This window comes from Zingiber officinale, chromosome 8A (assembly GCF_018446385.1).
Source record: "Zingiber officinale cultivar Zhangliang chromosome 8A, Zo_v1.1, whole genome shotgun sequence".
Taxonomy (NCBI): Eukaryota; Viridiplantae; Streptophyta; class Magnoliopsida; order Zingiberales; family Zingiberaceae; genus Zingiber; species Zingiber officinale.
In genome coordinates this window covers 103,836,202-103,853,327 of record NC_056000.1, presented here as the reverse complement: position 1 = coordinate 103,853,327, position 17,126 = coordinate 103,836,202, and the positions used below count along the sequence as shown (strand labels likewise).

The 17,126-nt window shown below is 35.9% G+C and overlaps 1 long non-coding RNA gene across 1 annotated transcript; it reads left to right on the top strand.

Moving 5' to 3' along the window:
- The first annotated feature begins 8,292 nt into the window (after nucleotides 1-8,292).
- On the top strand, nucleotides 8,293-10,061 carry LOC122012306. The gene is made up of 2 exons (XR_006120179.1): nucleotides 8,293-9,357; nucleotides 9,829-10,061. It is a non-coding gene; the product is annotated as an uncharacterized LOC122012306 (long non-coding RNA).
- The last annotated feature ends 7,065 nt before the right edge of the window (nucleotides 10,062-17,126 follow it).

Here is a 17,126-nt window from a genome sequence, read left to right as displayed (position 1 = left end):
GCGAAGGGCTAGGTGGGATGAGGTTCCGAGCCATTCATAAGTTTGAGTGGAGATTACAAGGCTAGGAGAATCTCCACAAAAGATAGAGAAAAAAATATAAAATTGATTAAAGAATTATCTGTCAGTGTGACTTGAATGGATAATCTCAAGTGGCCAAATAATAAAAGATGAGATATCCAAGGATGGGCCTTTCGTACGGCTAAGCCATTAGCAAAGGGATAGAAAATTTATGCAAGAGATAAAGCAAGAAAATTTATGTATGAGATGAAGCATGGGCTTGAGACCGAGACACAAAGGGCGTCAATGACTGATTAAGACTAAGATTGATAAACTACCAGGTTTGAAGCTCAAACATAGACAGTGTCAACAACTGAGAAAGAGATTGAGACTGTCAAGTCTGAAGCCAAGGCATTGGCGAATGAGATAGAGGCTGAGACTAACGCTGCTAGGTCTTATACCTAAACACAAAGAGTGTTGATGACTGAGATAGAGGCTGAGACTGAGGCTGCTAGGTTTGAAGCCAATGCACTCAGAGTGTTGACAATAGACATCGAGGTTAAGACTAAGATTGCTAGGTCTGAAACCAAGGTGCTGAGAGTGTTGGTGACTGAGACAAAGGCTGAGACTATCGAAAGGTTGTGGGAGTGTGGCTAAGAAGGCTATTGCTTCTAGGTTGAACCATTAGTGAGTGGGGCTAAGAGGGTCATCAACCTCCTAAGCCATTAGAAATTGGGGTTAAAAGGGCTATTGAGTCTAGGTTAAGCCATTAATGAGTGGGGCTAAGAGTGCCATTAATCTCCTGAGCCGGTTGCGAGTAGGGCTAAGAGGGTTATTTACTTATGAGCCGTTAGTGAGTTAGGCTAAGAGGGTGATTGTTGTTGGATTGGGTGAATTGACTAGAGGTTGTGAATAGCTTTGCAAACCAAAGTTACAAATATCTTGTTACTTAGCAAGGGCACACTTATTAATTTAAAAATAATAACATAAAAGAAATAAAATGCCAAGAATTATATGGCTATAATCTAGGTGGTTGTTAATCGTGTTAGGATGTATACTAAAAGCCTAGATTTTTGTATAAACATTTATGTTGAAATGAGAATCACATTGGTCAAATGTCTACATTTATGTTAAATGTAGTTGCCCATTTAATTTATATTGTAGATAATATGGTGTGTGGTGTGACACAGAAGATCATGTTATCAGTTCCTTATAAATTATAAATAGTAGCTCACGACCAAGATGGATAGGGACAAACCATTGGAACGGTCGTAGTGTAATTTGGTATTAGTTTATCTTGACTATAAAATTACACTAGTACACTATGAGTGTATTGAGAAGGACCATTTGAGGTTGTTCTTTTTATACTGACTGCATAAAAGAACATGACCTCTGTTATTATGGAAGTGTGTGCTCTTAATCCCGATATAATCACAAGCACATATACTTAGTATTTATTTCTTTAATTTATCAATGGGTGAGATTTATTCAGTTGGATCAATAGGCCCGATAAGTTGGGAAATAATATTATTTATATGGTGTGTTGTTGATTATAGAAGGAACCTGTCCTAGTAATTTAGGTTAATGATGTCCTCTTGAGGAGCTCATAAGGATTATCATGTAAACCCTACAGGTGGACCTAGTCCGGCATGACAATGAAGTTGAGTGATACTACTCTTGGAGATAGATGTTAATTAAGTGAGTATCAGTAACTCATTTAATTAATAAGCATTCGATATCTTAAACACAGGGAGATTAACGCACACATAATAAGAAGGAGTCCATAATGTAATATGAGATTGGTGCGGTAGTTCAATAATAACTCTTGAGTGGTATGTGTTATTATTGATGAACTTGGGTTGGGTGTTCGGGTCAAACACAGGAAGCTCAAGCTCATCGGAAGGCCAAAACAAATGCCTCCTCTCGGTCCCTGTTGTAACCTCTTATTAAAAACCTTTTTATCCACCCAAAGCCCAGCTTCTTACCCAATCTAGGGGCCGACCAAATCCTTTCTTGGTGCCCAAGCAAGGGGTCGGCCAGGCCCATCTTGGTTTCCAAGATGTGGCCGGCCAAGCCTTGTTGGTGCCCAAGCAAGGGATCAACCACAAGGGTTAAAAGAAAAGTTTTAATATTTTAAAATCTTTCCTTTTATAGCCATCCTCCAAGGGATTTAAAAGCGAGATTTTAATTTTTAAAACTTTCCTTTTTTGTAACCATCCACAAAGGAATTAAATGGGAGTTTTAATTTTAAAATTTTTCCTTTTATAGCCATCCTCCAAGGGATTTAAAAGAGAGATTTTAATTTTTAAAACTTTCCTTTTTTGTAGCCATCCACAATGGAATTAAAAGGGAGTTTTAATTTTAAAATCTTTCCTTTTATAGCCATCCTCCAAGGGATTTAAAAGAGAGATTTTAATTTTTAAAATCTTTCCTTTTATAGTCATCCCACAAGGGATTTAAAAGAGATATTTTAATTTTTAAAACTTTCCTTTTATATCCATCCACAAAGGGAATTATAAGAGAAATTTTAATTTTAAAATCTTTCCTTTTATAGCTATCCACAAAGGGATTTAAAAGAGATATTTTAATTTTAGAGTTTTTCCTTTTTTGTTGCCCATGTATGGCCGACCATGATTATGATTAAAAGGAAGTTTTAATTATGTTTAAAACTTTCCTTTTGTAGCCATTCACATAAGGAATTAAAAAGGAAGATTTTAATTTTTTGTCAAAAATCTTTCCTTTTTTTTGCATTCACCAAGGATTATAAAAGAGAGGTAGATGGTACCTTATGTAATAATAGAACCTAGGTCTCCTCTCTTGATCCTTGTATGGCCGACCCCCTTTTCTCCTCTTCTCCCTTTGCTTTCTTCCCTTAAGGCTAGCGACACATCAAGGCATCACCTCCTTGTGGCCGATTTTCTTGGAGAAGAAGAAGAAGAGAAGGAGGCTCCCTATTGTGGCATCCCTTGGTGGTCTAAGTCTTGGAAGAAAGAAGAAGGTTTGGGTGGATTTCATCTTGGTAGATCATCGCCCACACGACGTCTAAGAGAAGGAGAGGAATACAGCAGAAGATCAAGAGATCTTTGTTTACAAAGAAAGGTATAACTAGTTCTTAATTCCGCAGCGAAACTAGTTTTTCTTTGTATGAATCCTGAAATACCAACACAAGAGGCTAACAATTTCATATTTCATTTTTTGTGTTTCGATTTAGTGTTTTGATCTTGTGCTTCTATTGAGGTCTCTATAGTTAAACCTAGGGTTACTGTAAGAAGTTTAAATATCCAATTTCTTTGAAAGGCTTTGTCTAGGAAGTGGTGGATGATCCCATACCCAAGAAGGCCGAGTGCCTCACCATGTTTAACCTGGAAGCCAATCCTTGAAATAGATATTTAATCAACTTCTGTAACATGGGATGAACTTGGATTAATAATGGTAAGTATCGTTTGCAATCTAAGTTTTAACTACTAAAGAACACATGAGTTGAACTTGAAGTAAAAATGTTAAGTTCCGTTTCCAATTCAAGTTTAACTCATGAGGAACACATAGGTTGTTAGGAAAGTTCTGTGCTTGTATAAATTTTTGTACAGGGGAAGCAGAACAGAATTTCGAGTAGTGACCAACAAATCCAAGATAGTAAATTTATACTACCAAAACTCTTTCGATAATGTTGGAGGTAGAGAAGCCCCTTACAATAATTGGAAGATCAAAAATGAAGTAAAGAAAATGAATACTGAGTGTGTTGTTGAACTCATAGCTTTGGGGAACTATTTATAGTTCACTAATCGAAGTGACTGTTTGCTGATGTGGCATTGGAGGCACCTCCAATGACATCTAGGGTGCCTCCATCAAGTTGAAATCTCATACGCATCACAATGGCTCTACAATGGCTCTGTGCCATTGGAGGCACCTTCGATTAATCTGAGGTACCTTGGCTATAGTTCATCCGAGGTGCCTCCAATTAATCGGAGGCACCTCAAGTCCTATAGCTGGCAACATCTATGCTGAACATCCAAGGCGTCTCTAGTCAAATGAGGTGCCTCAGGTCTTCAAGTCTTCTTGATCAACATCCGAGTCGACCATTTTCGAATTCTACTTACTTGGATGATTCTTCGGTCATTTGAAGTTAAGCTCACCTGAACTCAATTCTGACCTTCTCGAGTTGGCTTCCTCCTGACTTCATATCCCTCAAATGCACCATGCACGTCGTTCTCACTTCATCGGTGTACTATTCCACAGCTCCTCGTCCCTCGGATGCACCTAGCTCTTTGACTTCCTTCCTATGTCATCCTTTTCAATAGTTGCGTCTTTCGCTCGACATCTTGTGTTTCTAAGTTCCTGCACACTCAGACACAATACATTAAATACACAGAGTCTAACTTAACTTGGCTAATCATATAAAAAACTAACCCGAGATACTTATAATCTCTCTCCTTTTTGATATACATCTAGAGCAAACAAATAAGAAATATGATTTATAAAAACAATCATAACATCAAAAATTGCAATTAAGTACAAGTATAAATGCAATTTCCCACTTAACTTAACCTCCATAATTTCTCCCCCTTGGATTATATAAAAAAAATAGAAAAAAATAATAGAAAAAATGTGAGAAAATTTTCTAGGGGTTGTTCACAGATGATCTAGGGTTCTGTATTTTTCAAAAATTATTTTTCAAATAATATAATTTCTAAGAGTTAAAACTCAGATTTTTCAAGAATAATTTGAAAATTAATTTTATCTCTTAAAAAATGCTGAAAATCTTTGTCAATGTTCACACGATTAAACTAATCTTACAAAATATTTCCATGAGAAAATTATTTTTCTTTTAGTTAGAAAATATTTTTCTTTAGGTCATGGATGTTTTACAAAAAAATACTTAAAAATAAATTTTTTCTTCAAAAATCTTGATAATGTTTTTGTTCATTTAAAATCTAACCATTACTTTTGGAAAAATAATATTTTTCAAAAATTAATCTCCAAAAATTTTTTATTTTAAAATTCATTTTTAAAAAAATTCATAAAATATTATTTAACAATAAAAAAATCTTGAAATTTTTTCTACCATTAGTTAATATAATTTTTTTATCACAAAAAAAATTTAAATTGAAAGAAAATTGAACAAGAAGTGTAGAAGAATAATTTTTATAATCTTGGTACTAATTTAAACAAATTAATGCAAATAAAGACAATTTAATAGATTAGAGTAGATTTTGAAACTCAAAATAAATTTCTACCTACTCGATTTATTAAAAATTTTCTTAGGATATTATTTCTTGAGATCTTTACAATTTGATCTTATAGTTTCTCCAATACTAATTTGGTCCTCCATAATATCTAAAATTACTTTTTGAGGCATATAAATTTGAAAATGCAAAATATTATTTTGATTTAAAATTTTCTATTTTTAGTTAATTTTCTATTTTCAACCTTAAGTTTATCAAAATCTTCTAGTATTCATGCATAGTTTTTCTTTGCATTTATAAATTTGGTCCTACTTTTACATTGTGATCTACTTAGCATTTTAATAGCATCATACATTTTCAGAAGGTAAGAATTGTACCTCACTTACCATGTAAGATTCATAGGTGAATGCTCCCCCTTCATTGATGCTTTTTGTTGAGGTTTCTTCATCGTTAGATTCTTGGTGACTAGCCATTAGTGCTAGTATGGAGTGTTCTTCCATCTTGGACTTGAATGACGACTATTCGTTTCGTATAGCTTTGAGGTTCTTGTGCTTAAATTGTTTCAAGCTTTTGTCTTTTTTCTTTTCCTTTGCTTTTTAATCTTGGGCAGTTGTCCTTAATATGCCCTTCTTATTGCAGTTGTAGACCTCACTTTCCTTCTTCCTCATAGAATCTTTTTGGCTCGTGTCTTATCAAAGTTGTTAGATTTAAAAAACTTTGAAAATTTGCTTAACATAAATGCTTCTTTGTTTTCATCAAGCTATAATTCTGAATCCGGTTCAATCTTCTTAGCTTTTACGGTGAGGTTCTGACTTGACCTCTTTTCATTTCTTGAGCTTCTACATCTTGACTCATGTAATTCAAAAATAGAAAATAATTCTTCTAAACTACTCACCTTGGGGTTTTTCAAAATATAATACGAGTCTACAATCGAGGTTCACTCTTGAGTTCTCGGAAAAATGTTGAGTGCATATCGGAGAGAATCCCGAATTGACACTATTTCTTGGTCCAGTGATCAGCTTCTTGATCTTTCCATGAAGTTGAGATACTTTTTCTCCCTTTTCCTTTCGGAGGTTCATTAGTTGATTTCGGAGTAGATCACTTCTTGATAGTTTGGCCTCTGAGGTGTCATCGTGAAGCTCTAGAAACTTCTCACAGAGTTCTTTGGTGGAGTCGTAGGCATTGAAGAACGCTTAGTAGATGGAACTCTTCCTTGCCATTGGCCACAAAGTCAGTCTGTTGCTTCTTGTTCCAAAGATGCTCTTCCTTTTCTTTTCCATTCTCATCTTGGGTACTTCAAAACCATATTTAATTGTTAGAAGAATATCAAAGTTCATTTTAAAACATATCTCCATTCGGCGCTTCCAAAGTGTGAACTTCTCCCACGAACTTTGATAGGTGAATGCCTATTCCAGTCATCTTCTTGTTGCTTTAGTTGACAATTAGTCCTTTTAAAGTAGTTGGACTTTGATACCACTTGTTGAATCGGGTGAATTGATTAGGGGGGTGAATAGCCTACAAACCAAAGTTACAAAGCTCTTGCTACTTAGCAAGCACTACAAGAAAACATGGCTTCAAAAATGGATTTTTAAAACGAAAATAAAATCTGTTTCAGATTTTTATAAATCAGAGACAGATTTGATACGGAATTATTAATTCGTTTCATTTTAATAAATTATAATTTTTTTAAAAAAAATAAGACAGAATTTAAAACAAATTTGAAACAAAATTACATATAAATTTTTAGAAACAAATATAAATACGAATTATAAACAGAATTTGAGACGGTATAATTTTTGTGACAAATTTTGTTTATAAATTAATTAAAATTTAAAACAGAAATAAAATCTGTTTCAAATTTATATAAATCAGATAGACAGATTCTCTACAAAATCATTAATTTATTTAACTTTAATAAAATATAATATTTGAAAAGAAATTTAAAATAAATTTTGATACGAAATTACATATAAATTTTATAAACAAAAAATAAATATGGATTATAAACGGAATTTGAGACCATAAAATCTTTGTTACAAATTTTGTTTAAATATTAATGAAAATTAAAATGGAAATAAAATCTGTTTTTGATTTATATAAATCAGAGATAGATTTGATACAGAATTGTAAATCTGTTCACTTTGATAAAATATAATATATGAAAAAACTTTAAACATAATTTAATACCAAATTTAATATGAAATTACATATAACTTTTTATAAACAAAAATAAATATGAATTATGTTTTCTAACCCTTCCTCCTGGCCTTAATTTGTCTTTGGTTTTAGTAGAATAGGTATGCATTCTTCTTCCCCCGTCTCTGATTTTTTTTTTCTCGTTCCTGTTGGGGCCTTCTCATGCGGCTGAAAGGTTGGCCGCAGCTGCGAGGTCGGCAGCGACCGTGAGGTCGGTCGCGGCTACTAGAGGTTGACTATTGTCGCTTCTCATGGCCACAAAGTTCGCGACCGCTTCAATCGACCCCCTCATGCAACCGAGCGGTTGTGCATCCTACGGTCCCTGGATGTCGCCTACTACTAATATGTGATAACTAGAATTTTGATGCATTATTTTCCCCTATATTTTAATGTTTTAATCCACTCATATGGTTAATTGTTGATTCTTATCATGTTTATTAAGTTTGATGCATATTATGAGTTTTTATATAATTCTTGTTATTTTTATGGATTTCTACTTATAATTGTACTTTTTTTTTTGTAGGGATTGAACTCAAGTTGGACCAAATTAAACCTAAAGACTTGAGTCAAGGAGAAGTCTAATATGTAGAAATATGAGCCATTGGATCAAATATGAAGTAAAGTAATCAAAGGACTCCGATCTAATTAATTCTAGTCGTTCATCGAGATCTGGTTGATTTTGGTCGATCTGTGTAGATTTGGAATTTTTCGAGGCGTTCACTATGATCTAGCCATCTTGATCATTCAACTAGTTCTAGCCGATCCTGACCGTTCAATCAGATTTGATCTCATCCATTCACCTAGATCCGGGCCAATCCTGACCGCCCGATCATATCTGGGAAAATAAGAGTGGATGAAGCACAGTTTGTTCATCTATTCTCTGCTTCCTCACACGATCGTTGTCGGGACACCACCCCTTCTCATCGAACTCCACCTTCAATCGGCCGGCGAGTTCATCTACCACTCCACCTCCGGTCGATCGATCCTCTCCATCTCGCCCATCTGCATCCCGTCACCCTCCTCCATCCCGGCCTCATCTTCTTACCGACGCGAACGCTGCCCAATGCTAACTCCACCACCACCGGCACACCAAGGAAAGGGGTTTTCTCCCTCTGGTCATCCCCATCGCGCATCTCCTTCCTCTTCTCATCTTCCTTCCATGATAAGCCTTCAAGCTTCTAACAGCAGCTCCACCACATCTCTTCCATATCCGCTCTTCGATCTATGAGTTCTTGGGCTTTCCCAGCTTCGTATTCGATCCGGACAGCTATCTTCTTCATCCATCTTCGATCCAACAACCTTCTCTTCTTCGCCAAGTCTGCAGCAATTCCCTTCACCACCAGACAGCTTCATATACACCTCACAGAAATTGGGTTGTTTATTTTATCATGGATGTGTGTTGATGTTTTTTATTGAATTCTTGTATCAAACTTGATCTTCTTTAATTAGATTGAATGCACTTGATTTTAATTGTTTCATGCACACAACTTGTTTGATGAAATGTTCTAATCTTCTAATTCCTGCATGTAACGTGTTCGGTAAAATGTCTCTTTCAATAGTTTGGTTCAATTTGACGCATCTTAGTTTGCTTAACTCTTGCTTTGTATTGATCTTTCAATTGTTAAGTTTTATGTCTTCATTTAAATACAATTAGGTTAAGTTAGTGTCTTCATTTAAATGCAGTTAGTTTTATGTCTTCATTTCTATGTTTAGTGTGTATTGTATTTTAAGTTGTTACATATTGTTTCCTTATAGCCATAATATTCTAACTAATTTGTAGATGAGAATGAGGTTATCTGGAGACAATCAAGTTATCCAAGAATGATCCGTAATTATTTAATGAGGTCATTCTACTTTTCCATATTCTACTGTGACTTATATTTCACTCGTTAGTATCATGCAGGATACCAAGAGCAAATGTTGCATTAGCCACAACAACCAAGAGCAAATGTTGCATTCAAAATCATCTTTTAATCTTTTGGTAGGTACTATTTACTTACTATCTGCTATAGTCTTGTTTATTAATATTACAGGATTATTTCTTAGCAATATTTATAGTTTGTGTGGTATTGTGTTTGTGGATATTAAGATTTTTTAATTTATGATTTAATTTAATTAATGTGCAGTAAGAAGACCAGCGAGTATTTTCTATTGTCTTGTATTTGATTTTGTTATATGTACTTAGAGATTCTAAGTTTAAGATTCAAATTCGAAGAAAATCCTACTTAAGTATTTGTTCACATTGACCTAATTTTTATGGTTTTGTTATGCCTATTGTTTCAGAGCCAAAAGAGTCTTCATGACTTGTTGATTCTTTAGCATTGACAACTAACTATGGACTAATTAGTGGATGAACATTGATATTGACTATGACTTTTGTACCATTTCAATTTATTTGTATTAAAAATTCTGATATTGTAAGACTTACTCGTTTCATGTTTTGATTTGTTAGATTGTCTCAACAAAATTGGTTGGTTCGTTAATTTGTACCAGCGAAGCAATTTCTCTCATGGAGTTAGAAGACAGGGAGGGTCGTGATAGACAATGTAATATAAAAATTAGATTACTTATGGTAAGATTTAAAAATTTGTATAGTTGTTTATAGTTTGATTATTGGTCAAATTTATTTGGATAATGTAAATATTTATTTATTTTAATGTTAATTGTATGATACATTTGGAATTAGAAATTATTTCTTTATAATAATTTTAATTTATTTGAAATGAAGACTTGTTTTAATATATTGATGAGAAATATAATAATATTTAGTGATAAATTTAAAAATAAAATTATACACGGATTTATAAATGGAATTGTAAATAGATTTATAAACAAGATTACTAACCAATTTAAAACAAAATTAGAGACATAATTTACATTTAAAATCAATTTTATTTTGTTAACTTAAAAACAGATTTATAAACAATTTTTTTTATCCGTTTCTAAAATTAGAGACGGAATATTTTCGTCTCAAAATTAGCTACGGGGCTTTCACTAACGGATTTTTGAGACGAAATATTTCGTCTCAAACTTTCTTTAGAGACGGAAAAAGGACTTTCAGAGACAGATTTTTTCGTCTCTAAAGCCCCGTTTTCTTGTAGTGAAGGACATACTTATTAATTTACAAACAATAACATAAAAGAAATAAGAGGCTAAGAATTACTTGGTTACAACTTGGGTGATTGTTAACCCAAGACAATAAAAGTGCATTATAAAAACTCCTTCTTTGACAATGTTGGAGGCAGAGAAGCCCCTTACAACAGTTGGAAGCTCAAAAATGAAATACAAAAAATGAATACTGAGTGTGTTGTTGAACACCTAGCTTTGGGGCATTATTTATAACCCACTAGTCGAAGTGACCATTTGCTGATGTGGCATTGGAGGCGCCTCCAATAACATCCAGAGTGCCTCCATCAAGTTGAAATCTCATCTGCATCACAATATCTCTATGCTATTAGAAGCACCTTCAATTGATTTGAGGCACCTTAGCTATTGTTTATTTGAGACATCTCTAGTCAATTGGAGGTGCCTCAAGACCTGCAGTTGCCAGCATCTATACTCAGTATTCAAGGTGCCTCCAGTCAATTAAGGCATCTCAGGTCTTCAAGTTTTATTGGCCAACATACGAGTTGTCCATTTTTGGACTCCTCTTACTTGGGTGATTCTCTGACCGTCTGAATTTAAGCTCATCTGAACCTAACTCTAACCTTCTCCTCAAGTAAGCTTCCTCCCGGCTTCTCATCTCTCAGATGCACCTTACATGTCCTTCTCATTCCACTGGTGTACTCTTTCATAGTTCCTCATCCCTTGAATGCACCGACCCTGTCGACTCCCTTCCCATGCCATCATTCTCACTCACTGTATCTCCCACTCGACTTCTTATATTCCTAAGTCCCTGCATACTTAGAAACAATGTATCAAATACATAGGGTCTAACTTAACTTGGTTGATCACATCAAAAACTAATCCGAGGTACTTACAATTGCTTCTAGGTTGAGCTATTAATGAGTGGAACTAAGAGGGCTATCAACCTCTTAAGCCATTAGTGAGTGGGGCTAAGAGGGCTATTTGCTTTTGAGTCATTAGCGAGTGGGGCTAAGAGGACTAAGAGATCTGAGCTTGTCGTAAGGCTGAGAGATCTGAGCCTATTGTAAGGATAATAGATCCGTACCTATCGTAAGGTTGAGTCAATAGCTCGATGTGATGACACTCTCTGAGGGAGATAGAGAGAATGTGTTGAATTATGATAACCTTAAGCTGCCAAGTAATGAAAGATGAGATATCCAACATAGAGCCTATTATAAGGCTGAGCCCCAACGAGATGCTAGGAGGCTAACAATGTCGGTCCGAGTGTAAGGTTAAACCTCTAGTGCTGAGCTAGGAGTTCAATGCCTATTGTTTGGCAGACCATTAACAAGTGGGGCTAAGAGGTCCCTTGCTCCCTCATAAGGCTACTATGCAAGATGAAATAGAGAAGAAAGAGACTTAAATTTTACTTGATAAAGCATGTGTGCTTGCAAGAATGAATTACAAAAAGGAAAAACACAGAACGACATTACCCAGGATTAGACCCGATATGTAACGACCACCCTTCTTACTACTACTACTAGTCTCTAAGAGTGACCGTTACTTATCTACTACTCTACTTAACCGGTTTATTAAAAATCTCTAGGAAAACCCTACCGAAAAATTTCGGCAGAGTCTCCCCTGTACCGGTGACCATTTCCCATAATACAAGCATAATATACTCAGCCACAGGCGGCTGGAACATATATCTTCACAACCACGCAGTATAATATCACAAATAAAAGAAAGAAACTACCCTATCAATAGCAAACATCAATATCACTCCATCAATAGAACCCAACTACAAACGCGGAATAAACTTAAATACAATATTGACTCATAATAGCATTAAAAGAAAACTAAAGAACTCTAAACAGAAATGTCTTAATAATTCCTTAGCAAACTCTTGATCTCCCCATAGTCCAGCCATCACACACCTTCATCACCACCACCTTGTCGCCTTCCTTGCTAAATCTTTTCCTTTCCTTTATCTGCAGTAGGAGGAAAATAGTATCTATAAGCTAAAAGCTTAGTGAGCGCTATCCTACTCACAAAAACTCGATATGCATGTATATAAATAAAAACATGCTGAAACTGAATACTAACATATAAAACTACTCATGCTCATATATAGCAAAGGAATCATGCTAACTGAAATACTAAACATGTATAGCTAATCATGCTCATAAGAATGAAACTATAAAAGAAGCATACTAAACATGTAAAGCTACTAAACATGTAAAGCTACTAAACATGTAAAACTTCTAAACATGTAAAACTACTAAACATGTAAAACTACTAAACATGTAAAACTTCTAAACATGTAAAACTACTAAACATGTAAAACTTCTAAACATGTAAAACTACTAAACATGTAAAACTTCTAAACATGCTCATAAGACTAAAACTATAACAGCATGCTGAAAGCAAATAAAACTAAACATGCTGAATAATCTAGTAGCAAGAAACAAATAAAACTACTACTGAATGCTTCAAACATCAAGAACTAAACTTTCTAATTCTAAACATATTTGAAGCTTGTTTCATTTGTTTCAAAACTTATACTTTAATACTTCAAAATAATAATCAACTTCTCTTGGGCCCGGCATTGTACCACTTTGCGCGCATTCTTAGTAAGAATCGAGGTAGCTAATCCCGAAACTACTAAGATACTTCTAGGCCTTGTGCCTAGGGGCAACTTGGAGCCCATCCCTTGGACCTTGTGTCCGGTACATGCCCTTTAAAAGTAAAATACTTTCTTTTTAACTATAACTTCTTTATACTTGCCCTTACTTGGCATTTAAGCAAACACCTTGTGTGCGCTTTTGATATTCAATATTCTGGAATTGAAATCAAGTCTAAACCTTAGTCTTTCTTGCTTATAGTTCCTAAAGATAGAAACTCATGCTTATGTAATAGCAAAGAAACTAATAACTGCATGCTCAAGATATTCTAATAGCAAAAGAGACTAAAAAATATCACTGTGCACATCTAATGGCAAAGAAAAGGAGTCTACTCATGCTTATGTAATAATTAAAGAAAAGCTAGAAAAGAAAACTGCACTTCTATTAACAGGAAAAGAAATCTGCTCATGCTTACAAATAAACCGAAATACTTAAATCACATGTTGTTCATGTCCAGTTAATGACATATTACTAAAATCTGCACATTCTGATTTATTCTAACAAAGTGGGACACATGGAAAGGATGCAGTTAATACTTAATGAAGTTAATACTTAATGAACTAAAATTCTGCACTTATCAAATCTACAACTAAAATCCGGAAACCAAAGAAACCACATCCGAAACACTAACTATAAGGCTGTTCTGTACTGCATACTTTAAATAAAGGCTATTCTTGCCTTTTTGAGTTGCAAGGAAGATACTAATCCCATTCTTATACATGGCAGCGAGATGAAACACTAATACTACAAAGTGAACAGCCAAAATTCTCAAAAATCAGCAAGCATAAATAGAACCTGTTTACACACTTTGATTTGCAATCTAGATCATGCTAACCTTCTAGAAAAGAACTAAACTCAACAATAACTAGCATACCTAGCAAATGTTATAGATTAGCTACACCACTGATTTGTATCTCACAGCAGGAAACAACATAACAGGTAATCTAAACATTTCTTACTGCGCTTACTTGCTAAGAATTAAAATGAACTCCTTCTATACATTTAAACTCAAACCATAAATTAGCATGCTTAATATGTATGCTACGGAAGGTAAGGAATGAAAGGGAAAATCCTAGCTTATAATCCTGTTCAACAGCCACCCAAGCAGGAAACTTTCGGCACAGCAACTTAGCATGGCAATTTGGCATAGCAACTTCAAAAAAAAGAAAAGCTAACACAGGAATTTCAGCACAGCAACCCTAGCTTACTCCAAAGAGAAACCCTAGCATAGAAATCTGAAACCTAATGCCCTAACATGGCCAATTCGGTCCAGCACCCTTAGCACAGCAAATTAGCACAGCAAAAACCGAAAGCAAGAAACGAAAATCTGAAACTCGGAGCTACTCCTACTGCAGGTGAGAAGCAACTCACATCGCTGTTCTTGGACTTACAACCGAAAGGAAGAAGAAAAGCTCTAGGGTTTCGGTCAACTCAAGTCTTCCGGCTCCTCTTCGTCCGCCTACGTGTGCTCCTCGTCGAGAGATGCTCGGATCCAAGAAGAGCTTGTGAAATCTCCCTCCGGCGGCCATCGGAGAGCAGCCTTAGGTCTCCTGCCGTTTTTTCGCCCGAGAGCCGCCGCACGCAGAAAAGAGGAGAAGGGAAAAAATATTTCGGGAGAAAAGAAATACCCTAATCCCTCTTATAACTTAATCTTTCTGTTTCAATTATAACTTAACTATATTTCTCTCCCTATAAGGTTAACAAAACCGTGTAGCTCAATTGGTTGGGCCGGTTTTGCTTAAAGCCCAGCTCATGGGTTCGAATCCCAGCCGCGCACTTTTATTCCCCTTTTATTCAAAACGCTCTAACTATAGCTTAAATATATTCTACCTCCTATGTAATTAACAAAGCTTTCGTAGACCGGTTGGTTGGCTGCGCTTTGATTAAGTCAGGGCTCGCGGATTCGAGTCTCGGCTGCCACTATTTTCCTTCCTATTTATTCTTATTCCTAACTACTACTTATATACATATTGCTCCATATATAATTAACAAAAACTCGCTGGCTCAGTTGGTCGAGCTACGTCCGGATGGGTTGTGTCTGACCCGAGGTCACGGGTTCGAGACCTAGCTTCAACATATTTATTTATTTATTTTTTTAAACTTCTTCCTCTTGGTAAAAATACCAAATGGACTCCAAAAATTGCATAAAAATACTCTAAAAATTCCTAAAAATCTCTAGAATATTTTAAAAACATTTCCAAATATTTTTAAGGACATTTAGAACTCAAAATAAGGAAAATTGGGTCGTTACAATTCCCCATACCTTATAAAAAGTTCGTCCTCGAACTTAGAATAGCTCTGGATACTTCTGTCTCATACTGTCCTCCCGCTCCCAAGTGATTTCCTCGTACTTCTGGTTCTGCCATACAACCTTCACTAGTGGTACTCCTTTATTTCTTAGTCTCTTGACTGCTCTGTCCACTCTCAAACCAAGATCTTCTTGGATATGCACTGACTGAGGCTGAATCACTTGGCTAGGGTCGTGGAGTCACTTCTTTAGCATGGAGACATGAAATACATTGTGTATTGCTGACATGTCTTGTGGTAAATCCAGCTTGTAAGCTACTTTCCCAATCCTTTCTGTGATCAGGTAAGGTCCTACATAACGAGGACTTAATTTGCCCTTCTTGCCAAATCTCATCACTCCCTTCATAGGAGCGACCTTGAGAAAGACTGAATCCCCTACTTGGAATTCAAGTGGCCTACGGCGTGTGTCAGCATAACTCTTCTCAATTCTCTGTCTGATCTTCTGAATAGCCTGAATAGTCTCATCTATCAGCTCTGTCTGGATGCCCAGTTCCACTTCCATATCTCTTCTTTCACCTGCTTCTTGCCAGCAAATGGGTGATCTGCACTTCCTGCCATACAGTGCCTCATAAGGTGCCATCTTGATGGTGGCCTGATAGCTGTTGTTGTAGGCAAATTCAGCTAAGCATAGGTACTTGCACCAACTTCCTTTGAAATCTAGTGCACAAGCTCTGAGCATATCTTCTAGAATCTGATTTACTCGCTCTGTTTGTCCATCAGTCTGAGGATGGAAGGCTGTGCTGAACTTGAGTTTGGTGCCCAGTGCAGTCTGAACACACTCCCAAAAATGAGAGGTGAAGCGCCCATCTCTATCAGAAATAATAGATTTGGGAACTCCGTGAAGTCTGATCACCTCTTTAACGTGTAGCTGTGCTAACTGCTCTATAGAGTGTGACACCTTAATGGCTAGGAAATGAGCAGACTTGGTCAATCTGTCCACTATCACCCATATCGCATCGTATCCATTTGTGGTTCTTGGGAGACCTATTATGAAATCCATGGATATGTCTTCCCACTTCCACTCTGGTATAGGAAGAGGCTGTAGAACTCCTCCTGGTCTCTGGTGTTCTGCTTTGACTCTCTGACATGTCAGGCAGGTACTGACATATTTAGCCACATCTCTTTTGAGTCCAGACCACCAGAATTTCTGTTTCACGTCTTGGTACATCTTGGTAGAACCAGGATGCATAGAGTATGGCGTACTATGGGCCTCTTCTAAAATTCTCTTTCTCAGCTCTTCATCATTGGGAACACAAAGGCGATTTCCCTGATAAAGAATTCCACTGTCTGATACTCGAAATTATGAATTTCCTTCTTCTTGTATTCCTTGCTTGATCTTTTGGATATCTGGATCTTCACTTTGCTTTTTCTATATATCCTCAAGCAGGGTTGACTCTAGGGTCAATGCAGAAAGTTGCCCATAAATAATTTCAAGTCCGAAATCTGACAACTCCTTCTGTAGTGGCAGGGCTAATGATGATAAGGACATCAAGGATGCACTGGACTTTCTGCTTAGTGCATCTGCCACTTTATTAGCTTTACCTGGGTGGTAGAGGATCTCACAGTCATAATCTTTGACCAACTCTAACCACCTGCGCTGTCTCATGTTTAAGTCCTTCTGAGTGAAGAAGTACTTAAGACTCTGATGGTCTGTGAAGATTCTGCACTGGACTCCATACAAGTAGTGTCGCCA